The sequence below is a fragment of the Scyliorhinus torazame genome, chromosome 4 (assembly GCF_047496885.1).
Source record: "Scyliorhinus torazame isolate Kashiwa2021f chromosome 4, sScyTor2.1, whole genome shotgun sequence".
Taxonomy (NCBI): domain Eukaryota; kingdom Metazoa; phylum Chordata; class Chondrichthyes; order Carcharhiniformes; family Scyliorhinidae; genus Scyliorhinus; species Scyliorhinus torazame.
Window position 1 is genome coordinate 36325831 of NC_092710.1, and position 23481 is coordinate 36349311.

The 23481-nt window shown below is 45.8% G+C and overlaps 1 long non-coding RNA gene and 7 other non-coding genes across 8 annotated transcripts in view; 3 read left to right on the forward strand and 5 right to left on the reverse strand.

The window, feature by feature from the left end:
- Window positions 1-23481, reverse strand: part of LOC140411587 (uncharacterized) — a 718944-nt gene that overhangs the window by 140477 nt on the left and 554986 nt on the right. The window lies entirely within an intron of this gene.
- Window positions 1311-1383, forward strand: trnak-uuu (transfer RNA lysine (anticodon UUU)). The gene has a single exon. It is a non-coding gene; the product is annotated as a tRNA-Lys (tRNA).
- trnav-uac (transfer RNA valine (anticodon UAC)) lies at window positions 2901-2973 on the reverse strand. The gene has a single exon. It is a non-coding gene; the product is annotated as a tRNA-Val (tRNA).
- On the forward strand, window positions 3576-3648 carry trnak-uuu (transfer RNA lysine (anticodon UUU)). The gene has a single exon. It is a non-coding gene; the product is annotated as a tRNA-Lys (tRNA).
- Window positions 4376-4448, reverse strand: trnav-uac (transfer RNA valine (anticodon UAC)). The gene has a single exon. It is a non-coding gene; the product is annotated as a tRNA-Val (tRNA).
- On the forward strand, window positions 6633-6706 carry trnai-aau (transfer RNA isoleucine (anticodon AAU)). Its single transcript has one exon. It is a non-coding gene; the product is annotated as a tRNA-Ile (tRNA).
- On the reverse strand, window positions 9434-9507 carry trnai-aau (transfer RNA isoleucine (anticodon AAU)). The gene has a single exon. It is a non-coding gene; the product is annotated as a tRNA-Ile (tRNA).
- On the reverse strand, window positions 10007-10079 carry trnak-uuu (transfer RNA lysine (anticodon UUU)). Its single transcript has one exon. It is a non-coding gene; the product is annotated as a tRNA-Lys (tRNA).

Sequence of the window (23481 nt, forward strand, 5' to 3'; positions counted from 1 at the left end):
TATTTGCGTTATGCTGATTTATTTTCATTTTTTTGCTGATTTTGAGCTTTTAGGCGAGTTGAATCTGAATTCGGACATGATCAGAAATTGAATTTCATCCAGTCCCAATAAAGAATGCTCTTTGGATCTGCCCGTTGCTGCTGTTCAGTTAAACCTCTTTGTTATGTTCCAATAAATTCCATCACATTTATATTTAAATACATTTCACTTTGTTTTCTGAATTCAAAGCCATTCTGCACTCTGTCCCCTGGGTGTCTGTGGCCATTAGCACCCGGTTTCCATGGGTTTCTGTGCCTGGACCTCATCTTTCTTCCTCACTCCAGAGTATAAATATTTCCCACTTTCTCTGTCTGTTCGCTTTGACAAAGAGTCATCAGCCTCGAAACGTGAGCTCTTTGCTCTCCCGACAGATGCTGCCAGACCTGCTGGGATTTCCCAGCATTTTCTCTTTCTGTTCTGTTTTTTTCTGTTCACATGGAAATTCAATTGGTCACAACTTGTCCAAAAGCAGCAATGGTTCCACTAGAGCTCGAACCCAGGACCTGCTGCGTGTAACGCAAACGTGTTAACCACTACACCATAGAACCAGTTGGAGGCATTGACACTCCTTATATGACTGGTGTTTGTGATTGTTCCATCGCTCCGGAACCTTTGTAAAGCGTCTATTTGATGGGAGTGGATTAGCTGTCAACACCTGACTTGCTGTAAAACATGTCTGCGTATGCCACAAAATCGCGTTCAGCTGATTGTGCCTAATTCTTTCTCTTTGAGTCAGGCAATTCTCGAAAAAGACTCAAAATGAAAGAGCGTTTAATGAAATGAAAATGAAATGAATATCGCTTATTGTCACAAGTAGGTTTCAATGAAGTTACTGTGAAAAGCCCCTAGTCACCACATTCAGGCGCCTGTTCGGGGAGGCCGATACGGTGCGAAGGTTGTGAGGCAAAGGGGAGGTTTCGCTTTTGGAAAGAACAGTTTTAAAGCAAGCGGGCTGGACGCAGCGAACCTTGAGTCAGGATGTTGAGTCATTGAGAGTCAGGAAGTGACTGTCCCAAACCCAACTGGGAATAACCAGTCTCCAGGAAAGGGACTCGGTGGGCGGAGGATCGGAGTGAAGCGTCGAAGAGCAGCACAGCTCTGATCTCGCCCTGAATCCAGAGGCGGAGCTGCTGATATGCCGTCTGGATTCAGAGAGTGGCGCAGGGCAAAAGAAGCAGCTGTTTGTTCTGGAGGAGAGGCACAGCAGAAGCAGAGGAAAGAGGGGCAACAGGGAAGGGGGAATGCGGTCACTACAGGCCGCTTTAGTCGTAGCCCGGGTAGCTCAGTCGGGAGAGCATCAGACTTTTAATCTGAGGGTCCAGGGTTCAAGTCCCTGTTCGGGCGATCATTTTAAATCCCGATGATCGACGCTGACCTGAACTCATCGAGTGAATACACTGGGAAAGAAGCCCATCGGCCCATTGTGCCTCTGCTACCCCTCAAACCCCTGTCTGTTCCAATCCCAGTTTCAGCCAAGGACCGTCGCCATTGCATTCCACGGGGTTCAAGGTTTCATTTATTCTCTTTTGTGTGAATAATACCATCATTACAAGGAGAAATCTATTTTCATCGCTTTCAGATTGATCCCTGAAATATTTGCGTTATGCCTATTTATTTTCATTTTTTTGCTGATTTTGAGCTCTTAGGCGAGTTGAATCTGAATTCCGACATGATCAGGAATTGAATTTCATTCAGTCCCAATAAAGGATGCTCTTTTGATCTGTCCGTTGCTGCTGTACAGTTAAACCTCATTGTTATGTTCCAATAAATTCCATCACATTTATATTTAAATACATTTCACTTTGTTTTCTGAATTCAAAGAAATTCTGCACTCTGTCCCCTGGGTTTCTGTGGCCATTCGCACCCGGTTTCCCTGGGTTTCTGTGGTTATGGCTCATCTTTCTTTCTCACTCCACAGAATAAGTATTTCCCACTTTAGAACATAGAACATAGAACAATACAGCGCAGTATAGGCCCTTCGGCCCACGGTGTTGCACCGAAACAAAAGCCATCTAACCTACACTATGCCATTATCATCCATATGTTTATCCAATAAACTTTTAAATGCCCTCAATGTTGGCGAGTTCACTACTGTAGCAGGTAGGGCATTCCACGGCCTCACTACTCTTTGCGTAAAGAACCTACCACTGACCTCTGTCCTATATCTATTACCCCTCAGTTTAAAGTTATGTCCCCTCGTGCCAGCCATATCCACTCGCGGGAGAAGGCTCTCACTGTCCACCCTATCCAACCCTCTGATCATTTTGTATGCCTCTATTAAGTCTCCTCTTAACCTTCTTCTCTCCAACGAAAACAACCTCAAGTCCGTCAGCCTTTCCTCATAAGATTTTCCCTCCATACCAGGCAACATCCTGGTAAATCTCCTCTGCACCCGCTCCAAAGCCTCCACGTCCTTCCTATAATGCGGTGACCAGAACTGTACGCAATACTCCAAATGCGGCCGGACCAGAGTTCTGTACAGCTGCAACGTGACCTCCCGACTCCGGAACTCAATCCCTCTACCAATAAAGGCCAACACTCCATTGGCCTTCTTCACAACCCTATCAACCTGGGTGGCAACTTTCAGGGATCTATGTACATGGACACCTAGATCCCTCTGCTCAGCCACACTTTCAAGAACTTTACCATTAGCCAAATATTCCGCATTCCTGTTATTCCTTCCAAAGTGAATCACCTCACACTTCTCTACATCAAAGAGTCAACGGACTCGAAACGTTAGCTCTTTGCTCTCCCTGCAGATACTGCCAGACCTGCTGAGATTTCCCAGCATTTTCTCTTTCGCGGTTGTATTTCTGTTCACATAGAAATTCAATTGGTCACAACTCGTCCAAAAGCAGCAATGGCTCCACTGGGGCTCGAACCCAGGACCTGCTGCGTGTAACGCAGACGTGATAACCACTACACCATGGAACCAGCTGTCAGCAGCTGCACTCCTTATATGACTGGAGTTTGTGATTGTTCCATCGCTCCGGAACCTTTGTCAAGCGTCTATTTGATGGGAATGGATCAGCTGTCAACACCTGACTTGCTGTATAACATGTTTGCGTGTCCCACAAAATCGCGTTCAGCTGATTGTGCCTAATTCTTTCTCTTTGAGTCAGGCAATTGTCGAAAAAGACTCAAAATGGAAGAGCGTTTCATGAAATGAAAATGAAATGAATATCGCTTATTGTCACAAGTAGGTTTCAATGAAGTTACTGTGAAAAGCCCCTAGTCACCACATTCCGGTCCTGTTCGGGGAGGCCGATACGGCGCGGAAGTTGTGAGGCAAAGGGGAGGTTTCGCTTTTGTAAAGAACAGTTTTGAAGCAAGCGGGCTGGACGCAGCGAACCTTGAGTCAGGATGTTGAGTCATTGAGAGTCAGGAAGTGACTGTCCCAAACCCAACTGGGAATAACCAGTCTCCAGGAAAGGGACTCGGTGGGTGGAGTATCGGAGTGAAGCGTCGAAGAGCAGCACAGCGAGAGGAGCAACAGCGAAGGGGGAATGCGGTCACTACAAGCGGCATTATCCACAGCCCGGCTAGCTCAGTCGGTAGAGTACCAGACTTTTAATCTGAGGGTCCAGGGTTCAAGTCCCTGTTCGGGCGATCATTTTAAATCCCGATGATCGACGCTGACCTGAACTCATCGAGTGAATCCACTGGGAAAGAAGCCCATCGGCCCATTGTGCATCTGCTACTCCTCAAACCCCTGTCTGTTCCAATCCCTGTTTCAGCCAAGGACCGTCGCCTTTGCATTCCACGGGGTTCAAGGTTTCATTTATTCTCTTTTGTGTGAATAATACCATCATTACAAGGAGAAATCTCTGTTCATCGCTTTCAGATTGATCCCTGAAATATTTGCGTTATGCTGAATTATTTTCATTTTTTTGCTGATTTTCAGCTATTAGGCGAGTTGAATTTGAATTCCGACATGATCAGGAATTGAATTTCATTCAGTCCCAATAAAGGATGCTCTTTGGATATGTTGCTGCTGTACAGTTAAACCTCATTGTTATGTTACAATAAATTGCAATACATTTCAGTTTGTTTTCTTAATTCAAAGCCATTCTGCACTCTGTACCCTGGGTTTCTGTGGTCATTAGCACCCGGTTTCCCTGGGTTTCTGTGGCTGTGGCTCATTTTTCTTTCTCACTCCACAGTATATATATTTCCCACTTTCTCTGTCCGCTTTGTCAAAGAGTCAACGGACTCGAAACGTTCGCTCTTTCCTCTCCCAACAGATGCTGCCAGATTTTCCAGCATTTTCTCTTTGGTAGTTATATTTTTGTTCACATGTTAATTCAATTGGTCACAACTTGTCCGAAAGCAGCAATAGTTCCACTGGGGCTCGAACCCAGGACTTGCTGCGTGTAAAGCAGACGTGTTAACCACTACACCATGGAACCAGCTAGCGGCAATTGCACTCCCTATATGACTGGAGTTTGTGATTGTTCCATCTCTCCGGAACCTTTGTAAAGCGTCTATTTGATGGGAATGGATAAGCAGTGCGCAGCTCAATGGTTAGAGCGTGGTGCTAATCACGCCAATAACGCTAATAACGGGTTCGATCCTCGTACAGGTCAACAAGTGATCGGCTTGCCTCATATGTTTGCAGGCAACCAGCCCAGTGTTACTGGGGCGGCATTATTACTGGCCTGAAGCAGGGCAGGGACCCTTTTATCTGCTTGAATTCTCTTGGATAATATCTGCCACTTTTTCATTCTTTTACATTTCATTGCAATATTTCAGGCGACTCTGCTCCAGGCAGCGTTGCAAACAGCCACATTACGATGCCACATCAGCCGACCTTGAAATTGCGGCATTGAATAGATCAGCAGCGCTGTGCAGGAATTACCAACCCTGGCTTAAATGCTGCCACCTTCAACAAACCGATTGCTTAACATGCAGTCGTTTGCTGGCTACGCCAAATACATTTGATGCTTCGAAATGTCTTTTTCAAAAAGCCGCACTACCCATTTATAATGTGGTGCTAATTACACTGATGTGGAGATGCGGGCGTTCGACTGGGGTGAGCACAGTAAGAAGTCTTCCAACACCAGGTGAAAGTCCAACAGGTTTGTTCCGATGTCACTAGCTTCCGGAGCGCTGCTCCTTCCTCAGGTAATTACACTGAAACACGTCTGGAACGATCAAAATACCTTAAGGCGAGAAGTATACTTGCTTGCTAATCTATTGAGAGGCGACGCATGATCTCCCGGTTAATGTCCTTAACTTGTAAATCCCCGAACCATTTACCCCAATTTAAAATTCAGCTGGCTCATCATCATTTCGTGCTGAAGCAGCAGCCGTTCATTCGGACTAATGTGAGGACCTGTCCTGCAATTGCAAATAATTTGCATGATGTTGAGATGCTGGCGCTGGATACAGAAAGAGGTGTGACAGCAACATGAAGTGTGACAGCAACAGGTTTATTTGAAATCACAAGCTTTGTCAGCACCGTCCCTTCATCAGTTGAAGTGATGAAGGACCACTTTACCTGATGAAGGGAAAGCGCTGCCAAAGCTCACGATTTCAAATCAACATGTTGGACTTTAATATGGTGTTGTGAGACTTCTTCCTGAATAATCCGCACGCACTTTATTGCGGCACGGTTACATTTCGACTGAATTTTGAATTCACAGTGTCAGCTGCTTTTACTCTTTCAATGAAGAAAGCAGTCCAAAGGCTTTTGCGGACAAGTTCTGGGAATGTGAGCCGTAGCACATCCCGTGCTAGAATAATAATAATCTTTACTGTCACAAGTAGGCGTACATTAACACTGCCTATGAGTTACTGTGAAATTTCGATCATAAAGATGAATATATGAGAAATCTGATGAGGAGAAAGTTTGCAGATTGGGCGATGCTCCAGGCACAATGTGTTCAACAATGCCGAAGCCAGCGTAAGTGTTGGTGAGAAGTTTGTCAGTTGGAAACGTGCAGAAAGTTCAAGGGGAAAGCAAATCCTTACGGCTTGCTGGCAACCTAAAGGGTGGAATTTACAAAAGGCAAATTCGCCCGATTCAGCTTGTTCGCGATCAGTCAGGAAAGAATACTCAATTCTCCATTCACGACTGGACTAAATTTGGGATCGACATGGTCACACGAGGTGATCATCCGTACATGGCCGGTTAGCTCAATGGTTGGAGCGTGGTCCCAATACAGCCAAGGTTGCGGGGACGTTCTTCATACGGGTCATCAAATCAACTCCGTCACGAAGTGATCTACTTGCCTCATATGTTTGCAGGCAACCTGCCCAGTGCTACTGTCGCGGCATTATTACTGACCTGAGGCAACGCAGAGTCCCTTTTATCTGCTTGACTCCTCTTGGATAATATCTGCCACTTTTTCATTATTTTACATTTCTGCGCCAGAAACGTGTCGGTAACATGTTTCCAAAGTTTCCTAGTCTACAGCGATGACAATTCACGTCGTTCTGAACAATGTCTTACCTCCAATTCCTGCAATTTTCAGGCAAATCTGCTCCAGGCAACGTTGGCAATAGCCACGCAACATGTCAGACGAGTCCACCATTCAGGACTGGAGTGAATTTGGAAACGGCATGGTCACTCCAGCAAACACTGCATGCATGGCCGGTTAGCTCAGATGGTTAGAGCGTGGTGCTAATAACGCCCAGGTCGCGGGTTCGATCCCCGTACTGGTCAACGAAGTAACCACATCGTTGAGTAGTCTCCACTTTTCCGGCAAGCTGGAGCGCCATTTTGACTCCGCTGCGGCGGCGCAGAGTCTCCTTCAACTGCTTCGCGCCTCTTGGACAGTATCTGCCACTTTTTCAGAGAAACTATCGTTCTTTTACATTTCTGTGTCACAAATGAATCCAACGTCTCCTAATCAATAGCGAACTCCAAAGTTCACGTCGCTGTGAACTGTGTTTTACGTCTCCTTCATTGCAATATTTCAGGCGAATCTGCTCCAGGCAGCGTTGCAAACAGCCACGGTACGACTTTAGCCTACCTTGAAATTGCGGCATTGAATAGATCAGCAGCGCTGTGCAGGAATTACTAACCCTCTTGCCAGTAATTTGGCTCAAATGCTGCCACCTTCAACAAACCGATTGCTTAACATGCAGTCGTTTGCTGGCTACGCCAAATACATTTGATGCTTCGAAATGTCTTTTTCAAAAAGCTGCACTACCCATTTATAATGTGGTGCTAATTACACTGATGTGGAGATGCGGGCGTTGGACTGGGGCGAGCACAGTAAGAAGTCTTACAACACCAGGTTAAAGTCCAACAGGTTTGTTCCGATGTCACTAGCTTCCGGAGCGCTGCTCCTTCCTCAGGTAATTACACTGAAACACGTCTGGAACGATCAAAATACCTTGAGGCGAGAAGTATACATGTTTGCTAATCTATTGAGAGGCGACGCATGATCTCCCGGTTAATGTCCTTAATTTATAAATCCCCGAATCATTTACCCCAATTTAAAATTCAGCTGGCTCATCATCATTTCGTGCTGAAGCAGCAGCCGTCCATTCGGACTAATGTGAGCGCCTGTCCTGCAATTGCAAATAATTTGCATGATGTTGAGATGCTGGCGCTGGATACAGAAAGAAGTGTGACAGCAACAAGAAGTGTGGCAGCAACAGGTTTATTTGAAATCACAAGCTTTGGCATCGCCGTCCCTTCATCAGTTGAAGTGATGAAGGACCGCTTTACCTGATGAAGGCACAACGCTGCCAAAGCTCACGATTTCAAATCTACCTGTTGGACTTTAATATGGTGTTGTGAGACTTCTTAGTGAATAATCCGCACGCACTTTATTGCGGCACGGTTACATTTCGACTGGATTTTGAATTCACAGGGTCAGCTGCGTTGACTCTTTCAATGAAGAAAGCCGTCCAAAGGCTTTTGCGGACAAGTACTGGAAATGTGATCCGTAGCACATCACGTGCTAGAATAATAACAATATTTACTGTCACAAGTAGGCGTACATTAACACTGCCAATAGGTTACTGTGAAATTTCGATCATAAAGATGAATACATGAGAAATTTGATGAGGAGGAAGTTTGCAGATTAGGCGATGCTCCAGGCACAATGGGTTCAACAATGCCGAAGCCAGTGTAAGTGTTGGTGAGAGGTTTGTCAGTTGGAAACGTGCAGAAAGTTCAAGGGGAAAGCAAATCCTTATGGCTTGCTGGCAACCTCAAGGGTGGAATTTACAAAAGTCAAATTCGCCCAATCCAGCTTGTTCGCGATCAGTCAGGAAAGAATACTCAATTCTCCATTCACGACTGGACTAAATTTGGAATCGACATGGTCACACGAGGTGATCATCCGTACATGGCCGTTCGCTCAATGGTTGGAGCGTGGTTCCAATCAAGCAAACGTTGCGGGGACGATCCTCGTACGGGTCAACAAAACAACTCCGTCACGAAGTGATCTGCTTGCCTCATAGGTTTGCAGGCAACCAACCCAGTGTTTCTGAGGCGGCATTATTACTCACCTTGGTGTTATTAGCACCACGCTCTAACCATCTGAGCGAACCGGCCATGTATGCATTTTTGGCTGGAGTGACCATGACGTTTCCAAATTCACTCCAGTCCTGAATGGTGGGCTCGTCTAACATGTTGCGTGGCTATTTCCAACGTTGCCTGGAGCAGATTTGCCTGAAAATAGCAGGAATTGGAGGTATGACATTGTTCAGAACGACGTGAATTGTCACCGGTGTGGACTAGGAAACTTTGGAAACATGTTACCGACACGTTTGTGGCGCAGAAATGTAAAAGAATGATAAAATGGCAGATATTATCCAAGAGGAGTCAAGCAGATAAAATCGACTCTGCGATGCCTCAGGTCAGTAATAATGTCGCCTCAGTAACACTGGGCTGGTTGCCTGCAAACATATGAGGCAAGCAGATCATTTCGTGACGCAGTTGTTTTGTTGACACGTACGAGGATCGAGCCCGCGACCTTGGTGTTATTAGCACCACGCTGTAACCATGGAGCTAACCGCCCATTTCCATACAAGCACCTCGTGTAACCATGTCGATTCCAAATTTAGTCAAGTCGTGAATGGAGAATTGAGTATTCTTTCCTGACTGGTCGCGAACAAGCTGGATCGGGCGAACTTGCCTTTGGTAAATTCCACCCTTTAGGTTGCCAGCAAGCCGTAAGGATTTGCTTTCCCCTTGAACTTTCTGCACGTTTCCAACTGACAAACTGCTCACCAACACTTACGCTGGCTTCGGCATTGTTGAATACATTGTGCCTGGAGCATCGCCCAATCTGCAAACTTTCCCCTCATCAAATAAATCCACATCAAACTGCGCCAAGCAGTTAAAGGGGACTCTGCGCCGCCGCAGCGGAGTCAAAATGCCGCTCCAGCTTGCCGGAAAAGTGGAAAATATTTCACGATAGAGTTATTTCGTTGGCCAGTACGGGGATCGAACCCGCGACCTCGGCGTTATTAACACCACGCTCAAACCATCTGAGCTAACCGACTATGCATGTATTGTCGACTTTCCCTGCTCTCTGCCCTGCTTTCTCGGGTCTTGCTTTACACACTCTCACTTCCTGCCTTTTGTTTCCGTCCCCACTGACTTCCTACATCGGTTCCCATCCCCCTGCCACATTAGTTTAAACCCTCCCCAACTGCACTAGCAAACTAGCAATCATGTCAGAATTAAGATTCAACTCGCCTAAAAGCTCAAAATCAGCAAAAAAAAAGAAAATAAATCAGCATAACGCAAATATTTCAGGGATCAATCGGAAAGCGATGAACAGAGATTTATCCTTGTAATGACGGTATTATTCACACAAACGAGAATAGATGAAACCTTGAACACCGTGGAATGCAAAGGCGACGGTCGTTGGCTGAAACTGGGATTGGAACAGACAGAGGTTTGAGGGGCAGCAGAGGCACAATGGGCCGATGGGCTTCTTTCCCAGTGGATTAACTCGATGAGTTCAGGCCAGCGTCGATCATAGGGATTTAAAATGATCGCCCGAACAGGGACTTGAACCCTGGACCCTCAGATTAAAATTCTGATGCTCTACCGACTGAGTTACCCGGGCTGTGAGCAACGTTGCATGTAGTGACCTCATTCCCCCTTCGGTGTTGCTCCTCTCGATCCGTGTTGCCCGTATTTCCTCTTCTTATGCTGTGCCTCTCCTCCAGAAGAAACCGCTGCTTCCTTTGCCCTGCGCCACTCTCTGAATCCGGACAGCATATCAGCAGCTCCGCCTCTGGATTCAGGGCGAGTTCAGAGCTCTGCTGCTCTTCGGCGCTTCACTCTGATACTCCGCCCACCGAGTCCCTTTCCTGGAGACTGGTTATTGCCAGTTGGGTTTGGGACAGTCACTTCCTGACTCTCAATGACTCAACATTCTGACTCAAGGCACGCTTGCTTCAAAACTGTTCTTTACAAAAGCGAAACCACCCCTTTGCCTAACAACTTCCGCGCCGTTCCGGCGTCCCCGAACAGGCGCCGGAATGTGGCGACGAGGGGCTTTTCACAGTAACTTAATTGAAGCCCACTCGTGACAATAAGAAATTTTCATTTCATTTTCAATTCATTAAACACTCTTTCATTTTGAGTCTTTTTCGAGAATTGCCTGGCTAAAAGAGCCAGGAGTCCTGAAGTCCAAGGCGGCCTTCAGGACGCGCGACAACGCAGAATCGCCGAGCAGAAACTTATAGCCAAGTTCCCACATGAGTGCGGCCTCAACTGTGACCTGGGATTCATGTCGCATTACATTCATCCCCCACCATTTGGCCTGCGAAATCCTACCAGCTGTCCTGGCTTGACACAATTCACACCTCTTTAATCTGGGGTTACCACATCTCTGGATCTGTAAAGATTTAATCACCTGCTAATGGTCGCATTCCAAGCATTGTCTGGCATCATTGAATCTGTCTATATATATGTTTCTGGAACATACCTCTTCATTCACCTGAGGAAGGAGCAGACCCCGAAAGTTCGTGACATCGAAACAAACATGTCGGACTTTAACCTGGTGTTGTAAGACTTCGTACTGTGTTAAAATGAAAGACAAGAATAGAAAAGCAATCTGAACAACATGTTTTTTTATTATCTCTTACCGTCAAAGAGTGTTATCACACTCAGTAAAATATACATTTTGTTGCACACACCCTCCTACTGGCAGAGGTAGTGAGATCTGTAGCCTATCAATACTTTATTGAGTCCTGTGGGCAGCCGCTTTTAATATAATTAAGGAAACCAGAGGAGAAGTGACGGCTGCATTAATGGACTAACCCCTTTATTTGAAACAGCCATTCAGAGTCTACGTGTTTACTAATATTCTTGGCTGCGTGCAGTTGGAATCCGTAACAAGAGAAACTCTTTTTTACTTTCGCTGAGAACTTTTCAACTATTTACAGAATCAAATTATAATTAGGGCGCTAAAATAAACCATTTGGACTCGTCCGCGGCTCTCCAAAGGAATATCATGATGTCCTGCGATTCCTGTCTTGCCCATATCCCCGGATTCCTATCAATTTATAGTCACTGTCAAATTATCCACGAATACCTGTCCACTTATCGAGATATGACTTGTAAAGTCCCCACATTTTTACTAACTAGTCCAAATCTTTATGACCATTTGACCAATTTTGATTGCAAGCATGGGATATCAGTGACGATCGCTGGCTAAACATTTACTGCACATCGCTGATTGTCCTTGAACTGAATGGTTTGCTTATCCATTTCTGAGGCGATTATGGAGCCAACCACATCTCTGTCGATTTGGAGTGACATGTTGGCCAGGTCAGGTATGGACGGCAGAGTTCCTTCCTCAAAGGAAGTGATTTTTTAATAAATACATTCCGGTTTGTCAACTGAACTCAAATCCCATTTACAGTGTTGCGATTGGAAGTCGGATCCTCACAGTATGAACCTGGGTCTTTGGATTAGTTGTCTAGCAAGAGACAATACCACTGTGCTCCCACCTTCCCCGTGCTGAGCAAACCGGCGTTCAGCAAGCCCTTTCCATGTAGGGAAGAAAAAAAGTTCAGAATTATCTCATTGCCACTCGCCAATTACCTGCCCTCTGGTATTTTGATGCTCATCTTTGCACCGGTGAAAAGAAGCAGTGCTGTAAACCCCAACCATTGACACACGAACCTAACAATGGGCAACGGTAATCGGAAAGCAGCAACGCCTTTCCACAGCAGAGACACACACCATCAGTTGGAAGGCGATTGATCACAGATATGTTTTTAGTTGCCCTCAGAATGACATCAATACGTTCCATGCCACCACCAGACTAACCATGGACTACTCTCCAGAATTGGTTGCCTTCTTGGACACACTAACCTCCATCAAGGAGGGTGGCCTCAGCACGTCGCTTTACCGCAAGCCCACGGATAACCACACGATGCTCTTTCTACAACTTCCACCCGAACCACATCAAAGAAGCTCTCCCCTATGGACAAGCCCTCTGTGTACAAAGGATCTGCTCAGGCGAGGAGGAACAAAGCCGGCATCGACAAACACCGAAAGCCGCCCTTGTAAGAATGGGATGTGGCTCTCAACTCATCGATCCACAGTTCCAACGTACCACAGCAAAAAACCGCAGCGACCTCGTCAGAAGACAAACACGGGACACAACCGACAGAGCACCCTTCGTCGTCCAGTACGTCCCCGGAGCGGAAAAACTACGACATCTTCTTCACAGCCTTCAACACGTCATCGCCGAAGATGAACATTTTGCCAAGGCCATCCCCACAACCCCTTGTCTTCAAACAACCGCACAACCTCAAACAGACCATTGTTTGAAGCAAACACCCCAGCCTTCAGGAGTACAGCGACCACAACGCCACAGAACCCTGCCATGGCAATCTCTGTAATACCTGCCAGATCATCGAAATTTGTACCTCCATTACGCATGAGAACACCATCCATCAAGGTATGCGGTACATACTTTTATGACTCGGCCAATGTCCTCTGCATCATACAGTGCTGGAAATGATGTCCGAGGCGTGATACATTGGCGAGACCAAGCATACGTTGCGACAACGGACGAACGGACATTAAGCAAGAATTGCAAGGCAGGAATGTTCCCTTCCAACCGTGGAACATTTCAGCAGTCAAGGACATTCAGTCTCTGGTCTTCGGGTGAGCGCTCTCCATGACTTCCTTTAGGATATGTGACAACGCCAAGCAGAAACTGATAGCCGAGTTCTGCTGTGCGCAAGAGTACGGCCCCAATGGGGAGCTTGGAGTCATGTCTCATTACATTCACCCCCTACTATCTGGCCTGAGCTTCCGATATCCTACCAACAGCACTGGCTTCAGACAATTCACACCTCTTTAACCTGTGATTATGCCTCTCCCCAGACGCACCGTCTAGACCTGTAAAGACTTAATTACCTGCAAAGACTCGCATTCAAAGTATCATCTTGCATCATTGTATTTGTCCATATATCTGTTTGTGGAATCCACCTCTTCATTCACCTGATGAACGATCTGCGCTCCGAAAGCTAGTGATTCGAAACAAACCTGTTGGACTATAACATGGTGTTGTAAAACTTCTTACTGTGCCCACCCCAATCCAACGCCGGATCCTCCACACCATAATTTCACAAGAACTCGTTGCAACAAGAGGCTTTTCAAATCTTCGAACACGCTCTGCCATTCGATACCATGGTGGCTGATCTCTACTCTGACTTAACACCTGCCCATTCTCCATAACCCCGCAACCCATTACCAAATAAAAACCCGCCTGTATCCTCCTTGAATTTACTCAAAGTCCCGGCATGCACTGCACTCTGGGTTAGTGAACCGCTTATCCTAAAACTATGACCCCTCATTCTGGATTATCCCACAAGGGGAAGCATCCGCTCCCCTCGACTTTATCAATTCATTTCATCATCTTATATATCTCCGTTAGACCTCCTCTCATTCCTCTAATCTCGACAGAGTATAGGCCTCAACTGCTCAATCTTACTTCACATGACAAACTCCTTACATCTAGAATCCAGTGAGTCTCCTCTCACCTGCCCCTCTGAAGCAACTAGATCCCTCCTCAAATAAGGGATGCCAAAACTTTACCCATTTCTCCAGATGCGGTTTCATCGACGCATTGTACATTTTCCAGTAACACGTCCCTACTTTGTACTCCATCCCATTAGCTAAAAGGGCCATAATTCCATTTGCCTCATGATTACTTGCTGTACATACTGTTCTGAGAATCGTGCACGAGGACACCCAGATCCCTCTGCACTGAATCACGTTGAGACTTCCCTCCATTTAGATGGGAAAACTAGTAATTCCTCAAGGGGAACCGGTCAGTGTTGAATGAAGGAGTCCTGAATAAGGCAGGGGTAACGTGGGGGGGGGGGCGGGGGGGGGGGGGGGGATATGGAAGTGAATACTTGCTATCACTATTGGAGAAGTGACCAAGGGAAAGCATGAATTAATCAAATAATTATGGGCGAAGGTAGAGAGACATGACTGGTTGAATGGCTCATTCTGGAGCCGGTGCTGACATGATGGTCCGCATGACATTCCACTACGCTGTAAATGTTCTGATTCTATGATTCAGAATTTATCAACCCCCAACTGCGGATGGCTCAGGAACAATTGGATTATACGTGAAAGAGTGCGTAACCTTTCTGTCCATGGTATTTGTGAGCGGCTTAATACATTCCCTGGAGGAAGCATTATCAGACTCTCCATGTTTCTTTCAGCTCCTCCAACCAAATAATTTTACACGCATGAAGGCACATCCGGGGAATGACCGATGGCAATGATCAACAAGAACCTTTTCGCTTTCTGCTCCCACCAATCGAAATCTGAATCCTCTTCCTGCACAATGTTTGTTCCCTGCCAATTTCTAAGACAAACGTGAGGAATACAGGCACATGGCCTGATTTAAGGACTGTTTTATTAATTGATCCAGTATGACAAATTATATGCGTATTCACAAAACTCGAAAAACACATTCAAATGTCATTGCCCAAAGTCCAATGACATTCATGTTTTCTACCTAGATTACGTTGCAATCTGAGTTGTTCTTGTACCAAAATGGAACATAAGAAATATCAAACTGTTCATTACAGGTCATGCAATGACACCTAATTTGCCCACATAGATCGTGTTGCACTTTAAGGTGCTTCAATACAATTGTGATACATATGACAGTAAATGCGTCAATTCAATGTGAGCCATATGGTTAGAGAGAGTGTACACGATTCCCGTCACAAGGTGTATTTTGGGTTCAAGGACGGAGCCAGCCAGGCTTCCCATTGTGACTCTGCGGCCATGCTTTAGAACGACCCGAAGTACATTGTCCTTGGGTCTGGAAAGTGCCACTTTGAGGCACTTGGTCGGGAACAACAATCAGCACCGGAAGGCCAAGACACACAAGGAACACATTTACACCAACATCTTTGCACTGGCAGAGGAGGGTCTACTCAGCCTACTTCCACGTTTCCAGCTCTTGGTATGCAGGACCGCAAGTCTACCTGAACATGCGATGCATCATTCTTCCTCTTCCGCCATTTCAGACAGTGCATCCCAGAATTTCACCGTCCTCCGGCTTTAAATGTTTGATGTTCTGGATGCTCTGGGGGTGCGCAAACGTTCTATGATGTCATTTCGGTTTCTACAAACAGAAAATAAATGTTGCAACATGCTACTCCCCCCGCGGGATTCCACGGTGTATAAATGATCCGACCTGGGAAAGTATATAATCAGTGTTCAACCCAGACATTTTCTATGGTACAAAGGGATATATCATTTCCTGCTGAAAATGCATTTTCCGACTGACACAATTCTGAAAATATACAACATTACCCTTGCCGCCATCGGTGTTCCTGGTAAGTGTTTGTACCCGAGCAGACGTGTGTGCGAGCGGCCCCCGGGCTTTACTCTGTGAATTATAACGTCGCATACTGACAGTTATGAAGAGGGTGGGGCTTTGGTATCGGTTTTGTTGATCCGATTTAAAGTTGACGTTTTGCAACATTGTTCCAATGAGAATAATAATAATCTTTATTGTCACAAGTTTTAACACTGCAATGAAGTTACTGTGAAAAGCCCTGAGTCGCCACATTCTGTCCCCTGTTTTGGCTCACCGTGGGAAATTGTCCAATTCACACAACAGCCCGTCTTTCGGGACTTGTGGGAGGAAACCGGGGCGCCCGAAATAAATCCACGCAGACACAGGGAGAACGTGCAGACCCCACACAGACAGTGACCCAAGCTGGAACTCGAACCTGGAACCCTGGTGCTGCGAATCAACTGTGCTACCCACTGTGCTACAGTGCGCCCATGAATGTAGAGGTTCCATGAGGTATCAACTTGTGTTGACTTTCCTGGAAAACTGCCTGCTGGTGACATGGAGACCAACGCAGAAAACGGAGGCAATGTATTTCTGGATGTAGCTGTCACAGTGGAGTTGTCCCGAGTGTTGGGCACTCACTGGAGGGGGATATCTGATCGCAGTGGTAAGGTACTTGGGGTATGTCTCAGCGTAGGAACAAATCGGGTGCGAGTCACTAATTGGAATGGAAATAAAGAAGGTCCAGTTTTGATTTTTCGCCTGAATTATCTTTCATCAGAAGAAGCTGCTTCCGTGTTTTATGAATGTAATTCATTTCGAAGGGGAATCATTTTGCTGAAGGTTGGTGATAAGTGCATCAATCGAAATATGTTTTTGTTTTATCTCGTGTTGTATGGCACTGGCAAAAACGGATATTTGCTATTTATTGACAACCAAAGAGGAGAACAGCACAGTTTCATTGATTAATTTATTAGATCGACATTTAACTGTTTTCATGTAAATAATTCCCCTTCACAAATCACTGTCATGAAATTCTGTTTCTCCTATGTGCTGAATTCTATTTCCTAACCTTGACATCGGATAAATATGAACCTTCGACCTGATATGTTACTCCTTAGTCGATAATTTAGCAAATCACGAGGTGTTGCTGTTGCACGTGTGTTCTGATTCTTGCAGAGAATTCTGCATATCTGGTTTTCTACTTCTTATCCCGCCTGTCCTGCTCCAGCAGGAATTATGCTGGGGCTGGGCGCCTGATTTGAATCACCCACCCCTGGCGTCTTTGTGGTAAGTCTGAGTAAAACGGGCAAATCTGGCCTGTCACACATAAAACTGGAAAACAAATGAAATGAGTAACTTCCAGCCTCACGAGGTATTTACTTTCCAGTCCGAATTCAAGCAGAGGATGCCTTCCCATGATTCCGATTGGAATCCTTTAATCGTGGATGTGGGACTGGAGGTGGGTTTGGTTTGGTTGAGATTATTAAAACTGTACTGTATGGTGTGGCTGCAACCAGCCAACATTATTGCTAAAACCCTGATCTAATGTTTGCGTCAGATACTTTGAATATTTGGTGAATCATTGCTCTCTTTATTCTCTTCTCTCTCTTGCTCCCAACAAGTTAATCTAGTGGCGATTATGATCCTATCACGGGGAAAGTGTGGCCTCTCGACCTGCACCACTCGCTACATGATGGCAATGGCAATGGGGGATCTAGCGTTCATTATCACTGATCTCATTTTGTGGAAGATTGTTAATTATTATTATCCATGGGCTTTCTTGTACATTACGCATGTGTGCAGAATTATGAATGTCCTGCGTCTTGCAGCTACAGACTGTTCTGTTTGGTTCACTGTCACTTTTACCTTTGACCGATTCGTGGCAATCTGTTGCCAGAAGCTGAAAGCAAAATATTGCACTGAAAAAATGGCGTCTGTGATTCTAGCAACAATTTGCACTCTGATTTGTTTGAAAAGCATCCCCTTCTACTTTCCACTTGAACCTCTTGTGATAATCAACAATGTGCCGTGGTTCTGTTATGTCAAGGCAAGCTACTATACTGAGCCTGCATGGGCAGGATATGACTGTTTTAGTGTTGTATTAAACCCATTGCTCCCATTCGTTTTAATTCTGTTCTTCAACGCCCTGACAGTCAGACACATTTTAGTGGCAAGTCGAGTCCGTAAACAACTAAGGGGTCAGAGCAAGAGAGAGAATGACAGTGACCCAGAGATGGAGAGCAGAAAGAAATCTGTGATTTTACTCTTTAGCATATCCGGCAGCTTCATACTTCTATGGTTGGTGTATGTTTTTCATTTCTTATATAATCGCATTGCGGGCAAAAATAGCAGAGATTATAGCAGCTCGGAATTTATATTCAGGGAAGTCGGAGAAACCCTGCAACATTTAAGTTGCTGCACAAACACATTTATTTATGGGGCCACTCAGTCCAGTTTCAGAAAACAGCTCAAGAGCACAGTAATCTATCCGGTTACAGCAATTATTCAATTTATAACTAAACGAATCAACTGAATGCAGCCCAGTAATGTGCACCAGTGCTTCCAACACATGCGATTTATATGCATTCTCAGACTCCCACACATGACAAAGAGCAGTGAATATTTATCTGGAAAGAATTGACTGCTGAAGCAGCGATCCTAATCGTGACAGCGCCAAATACCAAATGCCTCTTGCAGGGTTGGATAGGGAACTGCATCCACGATATTGCCTTTGTTTGGCTCAAAGGTTCAACCAACGGCCTTGAGTGCTGTTGTACATTCTGCCCCCAGTCAAGCAGCTGTTCGATCTGGAACTGCTCATCCTTCTTTCCAAACTGGTCGATAGAGTCTTTGATCCCAATTTCAGGATTTTCTTTCTTCCATTTACGGGATATGAGCGTCGCTGGTTCGGTCAGCATTTATTGTCCATCCCTCGCTGCCCATCAGAAGGTGGTGGTGACTTGCCTGCGGGAAAAGTGAATCGTAATTTCTGGAGTATCGAATGTTTCAATCCCCCCAGTCGGATTCCCATCCTTTCGCATCACAATGACGGCAATGATTTAGATTAAAATTTCAGATTGCACTCGAGAACAAATACATTTTGCAACGCTTTCAACACAGACGTAAACCTGTCTAAGCTTGAACTCATTCAAACTTTGCTGCCTTGTCCAAAGCCCTACCCCTGCTCAGTCACCTCACTCTCTTTCACGCTGCTCGCCATTGGATCTCAGCAACGCCACACAATGACCTTCAAACGTCCATCCTTTTCATTTTTTTGCATCATCCATGGATTTATTCCTCCATCTCACTGTGTCAGTAGGTCTAGATTTCCCCCCCAAAACCACAGTGATACTTTCTGACCGCCTTTCAGACATTCCTTAAAATATCTCAGCCATACCGTGCATTTGACGACATCTCCTTTATGTCTAGTTCTGCAATGTTGCTGTTGTGATTTCTGTGAAGTGTTCAGGATGGAATCATTAGGCTCAGTCCATTATTAAAATAGAAATTGTTTCCTTTGTCCTCCCCGCATTGTCTCTCTTGCTGTCGACATGCCTCTCTCAGACTCTCTTTCTCGACCTTACATTTTTTCCAAAAAACTAACCGAACCCTAACAGTAACTCTAACGCAAACGGCAAAAACTGTTACTACCAAACCGGACAAGGAGCAAAACCTGAGCTCAAGCCGTAACTCCAAGACGAATATCAGCAATATAGTCATCCCGAATGAAAACCAAAGCTGAAGTGAACGCCTTGCAATTATCCGAACCGTGGCTGAAAATGTATTGCGAATCATAGCTGGCCGTTGAACTATCACGGTAATCCTAAAGCTGCATTGCAACTGAAATCCCAATAATATCATTGGTCCTAACCCCACTTGGAACAGAAACTCAAACTGTGACTTACATTTTAACGGGAAACATGACGGTCCCATGAAATGTAAAAATAACTGCTATTCTAAACCAAGCTCTAATCCCTAATCTAAATCTACTCTTCATTTAAAAAAACAATGATTGCACTAAATTAAGCCGCACCCTTAACCCTTAACCCTCAACTTAAATTCAAATGCAACATAATCCTGAATGCCAATTTGCAATAGGACCTCAGTTGAAATGAATGTGCCCACTTGTCGGAAGGCAATCGGAACCTTAATCTGAATGCCTGCATTTTGTCCACTGAAAAGTTCTCGCCTATCGCACGCTGCTGACCCCAGACTGCACGTTTCCTCAGCTTCCTGGAAATTGTGGTTTTAAACGCATGCTAACACTGCACCTTTGTGTTATGGATCATCCCAGATGGGGATGATGAACACAGAGGCCACAGAATTGAGGGCAAGAGTACAGATTTGGGGTATGCAGCGCGTGGTACGCAGGAGTTTGTACTCCTGATTTGGGCAGCAGGGTAACACAGAACTTAGCACTGTTGCTTTGCAGCACCAGGGCCCCAGGTTCTGTTCCCGCTTGGGTCACTGTGTGCGGAGTCCGTCGGTTCTCCCCTTGTCTGTGTGGATTTCCGCCGGGCGCTCCGATTTCCTCCCACAAGTCCAGAAATTCGTGCTTGTTAGGTGAATTGGACAACCTGAATTCTCCCTCATTGTGCGGAACAGCCGCCGCAGTGTGGCGACTCGGGGAGTTTTATAGTATCTTCATTGTAGTGTTAACGTCAGCCTGCTTGTGACACTAATAAACATTATTATTACTACCATTATGTTTTAGTATTATATCCCTGTTTACTGCATATTTAACCACACAGGGAGAGGGGTCGTGGAGTTTTACCTCTGGCTCCAGATTCACTGAGCATTTTTCAGCCACACCCAGAGTGATGGTCATAGGACAAGTTCAAAACGTAAGAAAGCACAGCCGGTAGCCATTTTTGAACCGAACAACGAGGATGAGAGAATTTTCTTATGAAGGGAGATTGAGTAGAACGAGCAAGTATTCGCTGATATATACACTGAACGGCACACTTTTTCTAACGTATGCAGTTCTTGGCGTTTCAACAGAGTTACGTTGGCGATGAAGTGTCTTCCTGTTGAAGAGTTAAACGCTACGTGTCACAGGACAAGCTAGAGCAATTTGGGAAGGAGGAAATGTGGCAGAGAATGGGTATTCTTATGTACCTGAAGTGGGGTTCTTTTAGGAATAATCTGAGGACAGGATATATCGGAGCAATGCCAATCTTTATCGTGTATTTGTGGTCATTGATCTCCTCTGCGCACCTGAGAGAAAATATCCTTGTTAGGAGAATTTTCTCGAAATATTTCCAAGGATGCAAATCGACAATAGCAACTTATCAAAATAAATCCCCTGCTTCGTTCATAGCAGAAGTTGTGGAAGGAACTTTAACACCAGGGGCATCGACAGCAGGTAATAGCTAGGTAACCAAATATTTGGGCAAATGGAAGGCGGAAGTTGTTTCCTAAAGCTACACAAAGGGTGGAAATGTTTTGTGAACAAGAACAAGTATTGGGAACCAGGCAGCTGAGACCACGGAGACCAGGTTGCAATCATTTGGACGGCAAAGAACTGAGCCATAAATGGAGGAACGCAGACGTATCGCAAGGTTGTAGGAGGAGAAAAACGTTTCATACTTTGTGAAAGTTTTAGGACAGGCGTGTCGATAGATTTCTGCATGGCTTTGGAGGAGACTAGAGATCAAAGGAGGGCTGTAGGGAATGCAGTTCTTTGCATAGATAGGGCACTTTAATGACGGGGAATGTTAAATAATCAGGGTAGACTGTAGGGCTGATATAATACACAGAAACAAGCAGGGGCTTTGGGCGGAGGAGTTTACAAATGAAGGAAGTTATCCGTGCTGGATGGTAGAACTGGATGAGTTTGCAGAGCTGGAGCTGGTCGTAACAAGCGATTTATTAGTCTGTACCATGGAGGCAACCTTTATGGGCGAAGAGCTGATGAGCGCTGCCTGTCAGTTTCACAAAATGAATCTTGGCAACTAAGCGACTTGAAGAAGGGACGTTCTGGAAGAAATGGCCCGGAAAAGTGTGGAATCTTTGCGTTCATTCCTCTTCGAATTCGGCAGAACAATCAGATTGTTGAACCTTGATTGCCACAAGCTTCCGTGGTGCTGTTTTGGGAGATGGGTCGACCTAGGTCACTCTCGCCTCCAAACAGATACATCGTCTAATAAACCGGCAAACAAGGTCGGTGTGATTGGCCCTTTGAGCTGACGTCCAGATGAGGGGATAATGCAATGAAATACAATAAGCAAAATGCGCAACGGGACGATATTAACATGCTACCATTCTAAATGAAAGAAAAACATCTGTTGTGAAACACATACATATCTTTCAGGATCGTCTGATTCCCAGATTAGAGGTTGCTCAAACCGGACGCCCCTTTCCCTGTCAGTAACGTTGAACGATGGGGGAAGCGCAAAAACAGAGATTGAGGCCCGCGCCGACTCCCGCACCCACAATGTGTCGCCCTCCTCTCTAATTACAAAGTGCTATTGGCATGCTCTCCTCTCCACGCTGGGAGAGGCAGTTTGAAACTAATGGCCGGGATGGCGTCCTAATTGAGTGAGAGACAGGGAGAGGAATGGGAACTGGGGAGGAGAATTACCTGACAAAATGGGGAGGGAACATACTCACTCTCACTCTGACACATTGTCACTCTGACACACTATCACACCCACATGCTAACACACACTCACTCTTACATATTCACTCACACTCACTCCTACGCACTCATTCGAGTTTGAACCTTATGGCGGTATCGAAAGATACCTGGAGACTCTAAAGCAAACGTAATTAGAATTAAGGAAGGCGACCATATTGACCGCCATATTTAGAAACAACCAAAGAGAGCAATACTGCCCCCCCTCCCCCAACAGAGAGGGTCTCCCACCCTGCCGGGAGGTGCACCGCGTCCCGCCTTGCTGTCTTTCTTCCTGTGCTAGCTATCCCTGCTGGTATGGTGCCCCGCCTCTCCCGGGGCTGATCTTAACCTTAAATTACGCCCGTTGTCTGACCGCTGCCTCTGCCTCACCCTCACCTCCATTCCCCTATCCTCGCCCATTCCTGTGACCCGGCCCTTGTGACCGGAGTGGGGCAGCGCAGTGCCGCGCAAACATGTCAAAGGTCCAAGAGGTCTCTATCTCGTTCACTTTTCCACTCTGTTCTAGCCTCATTCCTCCCTCGCCTGCCCCTTGTCCAGGACGTTTGACCGCACTAGTTCGTGCGCTCCCGTCGGGGATTAAATTCAAATTTCGATCATGTCGGAATCTTTACAGAAGCGAAGCCTCCCGTTTGCCCATAACATTGAAACGCTGCTTCATTTTGCCTCTTTTCCTGCAAATTGCCTGACTCAAAGGAAAAACCTTCAGAACAATCAGCGAAACGCGACTTAAATGGAAACGCTAACATGTAGGTGTTGACAGCTGAGCTAATCCCACCAAATGGGCGCTTTGCAACATTTCTGGAGCTATGGATACAATCACACACTCCAGTCATATAAACAGGAACCCATGTTAACCACGTGGTTCCGTGGTGTACTGGTTTTCACTTCCGCTTCATCCGGAGCAGGTCGTGGGTTCGAGCCCCAGTGGTATCGTTGCTGCTTTTGGACAAGTTGTTACCAATTGAATTTCCATTTGAATAGAAAGACAACCAGCTTCCCCTATTTGTGCGTTCCCAAAACCAACGTGCT